Here is a 9,849-nt window from a genome sequence, read left to right on the forward strand (position 1 = left end):
GATGGAGCAAGAGTTTCAGGATCGGTGCAAGAAGTTCCGTCTTCGGCCAACCGTTCCGGAATCCTTGGGCACCGACACATTTGGGGACTGGTGGGACGAGTACACTGGCGACTTCTTCGGTGCCTCGGCCGAAGACGTGGTGAGCAAAGTGTTTGGTGACCGGCCCAGACCAGCGCCCTCGACTTAAACTAAGGAGTCGGTCCAAGGTATATTGTTGACTAATTACTTTGCTACCCCAGAAACAGAGAAACTCACTTGTACTTGTTACTAATTACTTTGCTATTTCAGGGGGTCGCGGGTCGAAAACGGTCGAGGTGGTCGCCGCGGTGGCAAGGGCAAAGAAGCTTGTGCCCAAGAAGAGGACCCTTGTCACCGAGCGGACGGTCCCTTCCAAACGCCCCCACCGAGAGGCCGAGCCGGCGGAGGAGGCCCATCGCCCTTCTAAACGCGTCAAGAAATTTGCGAAGAAGGGCGACCGGGAAATTCATGTCGTCCCCAGTGACACTACTGGGACGCCTACTCCCGCCGGCTCTCCTTCTGTGCCGGCTGCCCCAGCCGATCCAATCGTTGCACCTGCTGCAGCTTCGGAGCCGGTCGTGGCGCCTGAAACGGGGAAGTCGGCTGCGCCTGCCGAAGCTCCCTCGACTCCAACGGTCGTTTTGGAGGTATAATTCTGCTCCTACTCTTGGTTGGTTAGGTTTCCGGTCGTAATGCTAAATGATCTCTTTTGTTCAGGATGTCGAGAGCGAGAGTGATGAAATTCCATTGGAACGCCGTCGTCGACCAGTCAACTCTCCTCCCGTCCATCCTCCTTCGGTCGTCGAGGCGACCGCTCGACCACGTCCTACTGCGGCGGATCGTGGCAAGAGACCTGTTGCCGATCCTGAGGCCACGGCTGAAACGCCGATCCACCCGCAGGACGAAGACCCTCCCATTCCTCCGCAGGAAGTCTCTTCGGCCTTTGTAAGTCTTGCTTTTTTTTTTTTTTTTTTTTTTTTTTTTTTTTTTAAACTATTAAATGTCAGGTGCCCGAACATTCATTTCACCGGCAATTTTATGCGCCGAGGGGCGTTGTTTACATTTCTTGGCCGCCATCGTGGCCATCAAATGTAGATGACCTCCACCGGCCGCGTGAATTGCGTAGCGGTCTAAGGCACTGGGCTCGGCCATTAAGTTCCCTGGGTTCGAGCAATGACCCAGAGGGCATGGCCGAAGTCTCTTCTCGGCAGGTCTAAAACACTTCCCTTTTTTATGCATTATATCACGTTTTTCTTTCCTTCACTAAGTTCTCTTTTTATGTGCAGCCGTCGTGGGAAGTGGAGCTTGACGCTCTTCTTCAGAGCACGACCGGTGAGGCCGGCTCCTCTGCAGCTCCGGCCGAATCGGCGGGAGCCACGCCCGCCGAAGTCTTCGTGAAGCTGCACGAAGTCTTGTCTCTGACTGCCTCCCAAGCTCTCCGGTGCAAGGGCCTTGACTCTGTTGGAGAATGTCTTAATGACCTCGCCAGTGGTGGTCACCTGAGCCCGGAGGGCATCTCTTTCCTAACCGACCTCCTGGAGCGGACTCGGCAACACTTTCTTATCTTCGAGCGTGCCCTACAGGCCGAGGACGATTTGAAGGTGGCCAAGGTCGCGCATGAGGCTGGCCAAGTAGAGATGGAGGCTTTCAAGGCAAAGAAAGCAAAGCTGACCGAGTTTGATCGCCAGATCTCTGACCTCCAGCGTCAGATTTCTGACCTTCGACGCCAAAGGTCGGCTGCTGCTTCCGAGCTTGAGAAGGATTTTGAGGCTAACAAGGCTCGGCTGACGGCCTTCGCTGCCGGCGCACGGCGTATCCAGCAACTGCAGTGCAACAAAAAGACGCGGCAGGCTGAGATAATTTTGAGCGAGGCGAAGTGGCTGGAGCTGAAAGCTGCCCTTGAGACTTTCCTCCCCTCGACCCCCTAGGAGTTTAAATCATTGTATTTGTTCTCTTGTAATGATTCTTTTTGTTATCAATACAATGGTTATTTTGCCATCAATACAATGGTCGTTTTGCTGTCAGTATAATGGTCTTACTCTTGCATTTCCCATGTAATTGGGTAGTACTTCTTTAAAAACTTTCCATTAATCGGCAATTTGTGAACTGAACCCGTCCGATCTCGTAAATGATATGCCCCCTTGCCGAGGACTTTGTGAACGATGAATGGCCCTTCCCAATTTGGCGACCACTTACCAAACCTGGGGTCTTTGATTCCAATAGGCAACACAGTTTGCCAAACCAATTCTCCTTCGCCGAACGTTTTTTGTCTTACACGCTGGTTATATGCTCGTTCGGCAATTTTCTTTTGCGCAATCAACAAGTTACCTGCGTCGATTCGACTTTCTTCTAAGTCTTCCAACTCTTGTCGCATCGCTTGACTGTATTCAATACTGCACAAATCATTCTGCTCGATTACTCGCAACGAGCTTATACTCAACTCGACCGGTAACATAGCATCGTGTCCATAAGTTAACGCATAAGGAGTGGTTCCAGTGGCCGACCGGGGTGAAGTTCGGTATGCCCATAATGCTTCATATAACTTTAAATGCCACAAACCAGGTTTCTCTTTTACCATTTTTTCAAGGATGCCGATCAACACTTTGTTGCTTGCCTCGGCCTGTCCGTTTGCCTGTGGGTAGTACGGCGTAGATTGCTCGAGTCGGATATTCAAACTTGCCGCGTATTCCCTAAATCTATCGGCCGTGAATATAGTGCCATTATCAGTTATGATTGTTTCTGGCACGCCGAATCTGGTCACAATATTCTCCTCTACGAAGTTGCATACCTCTTTAGCAGTTAATTCGGCGTATGACCTTGCCTCGACCCACTTAGTGAAATAGTCGGTTGCTACAATTATCCATGCGTGCTTCGCTGCCCCTGATGACGGCGTGATTTTGCCAATTACATCCATAGCCCAACCCCTGAACGGCCATGGTTTAGTAACCGAGTGTAGCAATACGGCCGGGGCTCTTTGCACGGGTCCATGAATTTGGCATGATACGCATCTCCGTGCATATTCGATGCAATCCTTTAATATATTGGGCCAAAAATAACCGTGTCGTTGGAGCAACCAGCGCATCTTTCGTCCAGATTGGTGTGCTCCGCAAATTCCTTCATGTACCTCGGCCATTACTTGGGCAGCCTCGTGTGGGCCGAGGCACAATAGTAGTAAACCATCCTCGCCCTTGCGATATAATTCATTTTGATACGACACATAATTCGTGGCGAGCACCTTCGTTCTTCGGTCGTGTTTCCCATTGGGGTTATCGAGGTACCGTAACATCGTCTTTCTCCAATCATCTGGTTCTACTTCGACGGCACATACTTCCATGGGATCTCCTCGTTCTCGTAGGGATGGGAGCGACATTACCCTTGTACGTATTACGTGTGCGCGTTGGAGAGTTTGCTGATTGATCAAGGCGGGGTACGATCGTTGACCCGTGGTCGCAATTCCCACAATTCGACCTAGTTTGCCCCCCATGAGTTGTGCTCCGGAGGCGATCTGGGCGAGTTCGTCAGCGTCAGTATTGTGAATACGTGAAATGTGTTCAAACGTGATTCGTTCGAATGACTCGGCCAGGTAGGTGGTGACCATGTGATAGGGAGCTAAAGTACAACTCATGCAGCGAAACACGCCGTTCAGCTGGTTAATCACAAGTTCAGAATCACCAAGGACGAGAATGCGAGGGGCCCGCAGATCGTGTAAAACATGGAGGCCGATAATGAGGGCTTCATACTCGGCCTGATTATTGGTGCAGCTGAAATCTAACTTGAGAGAAAAATACCATCGGCAGTGGTCCGGCGACTGAATTGCGATACCGACCCCGGCAGAGGTCGAAGTACTGGAACCATCAAAATGCATAGTCCAATGGTTATCGCGTGTGGTGACGAAACCGATGTCGACGTCGCCCCCCTCAAAACCATAAGGGGATGGGTGTTGTGCCAGGAAGTCGGCGAGGGCTTGTCCCTTGACGGCCTTTTGTGGTACATACTGAAGGCTGAACTCGGATAAGGCGAGTGTCCATTTCCCAATTCGGCCTTTGACCATAGGCCGAGTCAGCATGTAACGAATTACGTCGGTTTGTGCGATGACTTGCGTAACTGTGGGGAGCATGTAATGCCGAAGCTTTGATGCGGCGAAAAACAACGCTAAGCAAAGTTTTTCGACAGGTGCATAATTAATCTCTGGGGAATTCAGGTTTCGGCTAAGGTAAAAGATAGCTTGTTCACGCCCGACATTATTATCTTGCGCGAGGAGGCAACCAATGGATTCGTCGGCTGCCGAAATGTATAACTTAAGGGGTTTGTTGCGACAAGGTGGAACGAGCACTGGTGGAGTGGAAAGGGCCACCTTGATCTGCGTAAACGCAGTTTGATGCTCTTCGCGCCATTCAAATCGGTCGGTCTCCTTCAGTTTAAGGAGCGTAGAGAATGCCTTCATTTTACCGGCCGAATTGGCGATGAAACGTCGGAGGAAATTTATCTGCCCGAGTAACGACTGGAGCTGTTTCTTTGTCGTCGGAGGTGGGGCGCTGATGATGGCGCGGGCTTTATTTTCATCGACCTCGATGCCACGATGGTGTACCAAAAATCCTAGGAAATTACCGGCCGAAACACCGAAAGCACACTTGGCCGGGTTCATCTTGAGGTTGTTTTTGCGCATGCGAAGGAACGCTTGCCTTAGGTCGTCCAGGTGTGTTTGACGACGTTTGGATTTTACGACCACATCATCGATATAAACTTCGACGATTGTACCGATTAAGTCGTGGAAGATCATATTCATGGCTCGTTGGTATGTGGCGCCGGCATTCTTGAGGCCGAAAGGCATGACTACCCATTCGTAAGTACCAAGTGCCCCCGGGCAACGGAAAGCCGTCTTGTGGACGTCAGCTTCGGCGATGAAAATCTGGTTGTAACCCGCATGACCGTCCATAAAAGATAGCAGTTCATGATTAGCTGCGGCATCAATTAATAAATCTGAAATCGGCATCGTATATTCATCCTTGGGAGTAGCCAGATTTAGATTACGGAAATCGATGCAAATGCGAAGGGCACCGTTTTTCTTTAAAACGGGGACGATATTGGCCAACCATTCGACATACCGAGCGGTCCTAATAAACCCGGCTTTCAGAAGCCGAACTAATTCTTCCTTAATGCCGAGTTGTACTTCGTTTGAAAATCGGCGAGGAGGTTGTCGAAAAGGCTTACACCCCTCCTTGATGCATAGCTTATGTTCTACAAGGTTTCGGTCGAGGCCAGGCATTTCATGATAACTCCACGCAAAGCAATCTTTAAACTCATGGAGTAGCTTACGGAGTTCGACCTTCATGGACGGTGGGAGTAACGCACTAATAAATAATGTTCGAGGATCCTCGGCCGTGCCTACGTTAACTTCCTCTAACGGGTCCTTGACTTGAGGTCGATGGTCTTCGAGTTCGGCCGGCGCAGCCTGAACTTTATCGAACGATAGAACGGGGCCGTTATCTGCTTCGGCCAGAAATTCGATCAAATTGATGCCAGAATGTGGTTGCTTGGTAATGGCGTACCAATGGGCCAGCAGACGTTCCATTGTAGATGAAACCGCGGCCTGACGCCGTTCTTGCGTGGTGTGCTCAATCATCGGCATTGATGATCAAGTTCGCCAAGCCAAGTCTCGCCGAATCCTGTTGGACAGTCTCGGCGCCGACCTCAATCACTTTTTGTACCGAAATTCTCGTCGGCCGCCCATCCTCGTTAAGGCCTTGGAGGGTGATGTAGCCGACGTGATCATCATAATAGCGAGCCTGAATCATGTTGGTTTCAAATGGTTGGTTATCGGCTGGGTGGACTACGACCGATTTGCCATCCCAAAAGATGAGGACTTGGTATAGTGAGGAAGGAATGCAACTGGTTTGGTGGATCCAGTCGCGGCCAAGTAATGCGTTATAATCGGTCTTGGAATCAATGATAAAGAATGCCGTCATGTGTTGACGGCCGGCAATGCTAACTTCCAACGGGAGCACCCCTTTGGTCTGAGATTTGTCACCAACAAAGCTGCTCATAGTGATTCCTGATGGAATGAGTTCATTATCAGAACGACGTAAGGCCTTCATGACGGATATCGGCATAATGTTGACTGTGGCTCCACAGTCGACAAACACTTTAGAAATGGGAAATCCTTCGATGTGAGCCGTGACGTACAACGGCTTCAGGTGTTGGAGATTAACCGAGGGGGAGCGGGGAAATAGCTCGGCCAAAGCGGCTTTAAGGTTGTCCCCGCTCTGGTTTTCTCTATCGTCGTCGTTTGCGACGAAGTCTACTTGTGTTGCTTCCTCGGCAACTACGTCCCCGTCCAAGAAACTTGACTGGTGGGTACTCGGTTGGAATTCAGCTGGTAGGACGTGGACCATACTGATCTCCATATGTTCGAGGACCGAGGGGCCCATGGGGTCATGGTCGTCGTCTTCCGGAGAATTATCCTCTGTAGCAGTCGTCGGAAAATCCTCGATCAAACTTTTGAGTTCCTCGGTAAGAGCCGGTATCCGAGACGTGGGAACCAAATCGAGTCCGGGTGAGCCATTTCCTTCGGCGATGTGGACTGCCGAAGATTTTCGTTGGTCCTTTGTTACACGGGCTCGTTCTTCATATGCAATACGGGCGTTCCTTGTGTCTAAATAGGTATCCAATCGTGCTATCCGTTTTTCCTCGTCGGCCGTGAGGCCGAAGAGTGATACAGCCGAGAAGACTTCGAAATGATAGCGTAAATGCTGAAGGTCTTCGAGCGAAAAGGGTAATTCGGCGGCGTCGATATCTGTATAAGGATCGACCTCAAAACCAAGGACCCGAGCCTCCCGGATATGTTGAAACCTAGCTTTAATGGCTGGATCAGAAGTTTTCTGGATAATTTGCTCGGCATCAGGGCAAGTTAGCGCCAAGTCGAGGGCTTCCTGACATGCCTTGGGGAGTCCGTACAAGTCATTTGCGGAGTACTTCTTATGAAATTCTCGCATGTATTCCATGGATGCACCGAGGAACGGAGGGTGTAAGTTGCGCCGTATTTTGATAAGCGGCTCGCGCGGTGGTAACGGAGAAAGTTTCCTTTCGGCCTCTTTTGTAAAGTACTCTAGACGAGCTCTCGTTTCCCCAGGCCGGAGAAGGATCTTAATACGTTTCTCAGCCTCCTCAATGGTGGTTTCGAAATCAGCCTCCGCTACTTTCTTCCCTTCGGCTAACTCGGTCATGATAGTCGGGGTTGGCCGTTCGCTACTATCTTCCACGGCCTGTTTTGGTTGCCATTGATTGGCCGGGCTGGCCTGCGCTCCTCGTCGCCGAGCCATGCAATCTATCCGTTGACGACGACGTTTTTGGGATTTGGACAGTGCCGTATACAAACCAGTCGGAGAATTGTAACTGTACCAGCGTTGATCCGATGTCCTTGGTGGTTTGAAAGTTTTGCGATTGGCCGGTGAGGCCGAACTATTAGCATTGCGCGAGTAATAATCCTCATTGTAGAAAGGTGCGTCGAAATCCAGACGCCGCCTGACCGAGGTCTGGTCTTTCGGCCGTACTTGTGGGCCGAGTCGATCAAACACTTGATGCCGTGGACTTAACCCTGTCGACGATGTTGTAGGGGCCGCAGGTGGTTTTGAAGATATCTTCCTTCCAGGCTCCACTGGTGTTTTACAATGGTCACATAACACCTTCGATCCACAAGTTCCGTCGGATTTTGACCTTGTCATCGGCTCATCGGCGGGTTGCGCCGATTGTTCCGTTGGTGGTGCATTTGAAAAGATATCAAGCTTTAGTCTTGTTTGACCATTTGGTCGACGGATATGCTGCACCGGGACATATTCGGCCTTCCCTTTGTTTTTGGGAAGGTGAGCATCCACCATACCAATCGTTGTTGAAGGGAAAGGATTAACGTCGATCGCCATCTTTTCCGGAAATTTCAACTTTCCTTTTTCAATCCAGCTTTGAATTGTGTCCCGGAACACAACACAATTATTGGTTGCATGCTTATTAGAATTATGATATTTGCAGTATATCTTTCCTTTTAATTCATCGGCCTTAGGGATAGTATGCCCCGGCCGAAGCTTGATGATTTTTGCTGCCAATAATTGATCGAAAATTGCGTCAGCTTTGGTGATATCAAAAGTGTATACTTTTGATGACTTAGCCGTTTCCTCGGCGGTCAAACGTGTTTTGGCGTCTTTGGTATTTACTTGTGCCAAAGCCTTGCAAACATAGGGTTTGTCTATTATTATCTCGGCCGCATCCACGCTAGCGTACTGAGGGTCTTCACTTTCGGCCGATGCATAGCTCACCGTGGGGTTCTTATACAACGTCCCCCGGGATGGTGACTTTGATATCTTCTCTTCTCGGAGTAGATACTCATATTGTTCGACGTGTTGAGCAAGTTCGTACATATCTCGAATATTTGCCCCCAGAAACTTCTTTTTGTATTCCACGTCTAATCCGTTGAGGGCGATCCTGACGAATTCTACTTCGGGGAGTGGCACTCGGCACCAATTCCTGGCCGATTTAAACCTTGTTAGGTATTCCATTGGAGATTCATCAGATGCTTGAGCCATCCTGGCCAAGGAGGATACGGACATCTCCATCCCTGGCCGATAAAATTGTTCATGGAACTTTTCGACCAACTCTTCCCAACTCTGCACGGAGTTGGGTGGAAGATTAATGTACCAGGCGAAAGCTGAGCCTGTCAGTGAAAAGTTAAACAGTCGTAGTTTGTAAAAATCACTATTGACGTCCCCACACTGCGCTGTGAACCGAGCCACATGTTCTAGTGAGGATAATGATGATTCCCCGGCGAAGAGGCTGAAATCGGGGATCTTAAATCCTCGTGGGTATTCAAACCTTTCCACATAAGCCGGGTACGGGTGAATGAATTTTGGAAACTTCGGCCCTTTTTTTAGGGCCGAATCAATCATTCTCTGGACTTCGGTCACGTTTATGGAGGCGACTTCTTCTCCCTGGCTTGGTCCCTCGGCTCTATTCCCTGGTCCTCTTCTTTCTAAGGGGACTGGTTGTGGCCGAGCGGACCCTCTCTCGGCTGGTATGGGCACATTCGTCGGGAGCTGCCGCGGTTGGCCGACCTGGCCATCTTCGAAAGCTTTACTGACTAGTAGTTCAAGCATTCTGGTCTGTGTATCGCTATTACTACGTATTGCGTCTAGCAAATCATTCATCTTCTGACCAATCGACTGCTCGACCTGACGATATTGTTCATCCAGTCGTCTCCGAAGGAATGTCCTAGTTGGTGGATCGGAACCTTCTCCACCATCGTCATCACAATCTTCTACAATCCCTTCCATGAACATTCCAGCTGTTTGATTCGGGACTGTGGGGTTGTAAGGTTGTCCGCCGAGACAGACTTCACTCTCCCGGCGTGTTATACTAGTGGCCTCGGGCGGCGCAATTATGATCGGATTTTTTGTAGAATGCAAATCCTGCCCAAGGCCTTGCACTGGCAAGTCAGTTGTTGACTTTCCCATGGTTGTTTTCTGCTTCGTAGACCGTGTCTCAATGGTCATGAACTCCGAAGGTTTAGCACAATGGTCCCACCGGGCGTGCCAAAATGTTGATCCTAAAAATTACAAAACCTACGTGGCGCGCAGGCCGAGTAACTAATAAGCTAACTACGTCCTTCGGTCGAATGCGGGGCGTGCCAACTCGTCGGCCGAGCCTGGCCGAGGAGTAAAATCTGTTGATGTAGCTTTGAGCGCGTTGCTGACTTCTTTTAACTTGCGATTACGACCGAGGAAGGAACACTCTCGGTCTCTGGGTTCTACAGCCTGAAGACAAGGCTGCTACTTCTGCGGAGTTCAC

Source organism: Pyrus communis, chromosome 7 (assembly GCF_041283825.1).
Source record: "Pyrus communis isolate YQ-2024b chromosome 7, ASM4128382v1, whole genome shotgun sequence".
In the NCBI taxonomy this organism is placed as follows: domain Eukaryota; kingdom Viridiplantae; phylum Streptophyta; class Magnoliopsida; order Rosales; family Rosaceae; genus Pyrus; species Pyrus communis.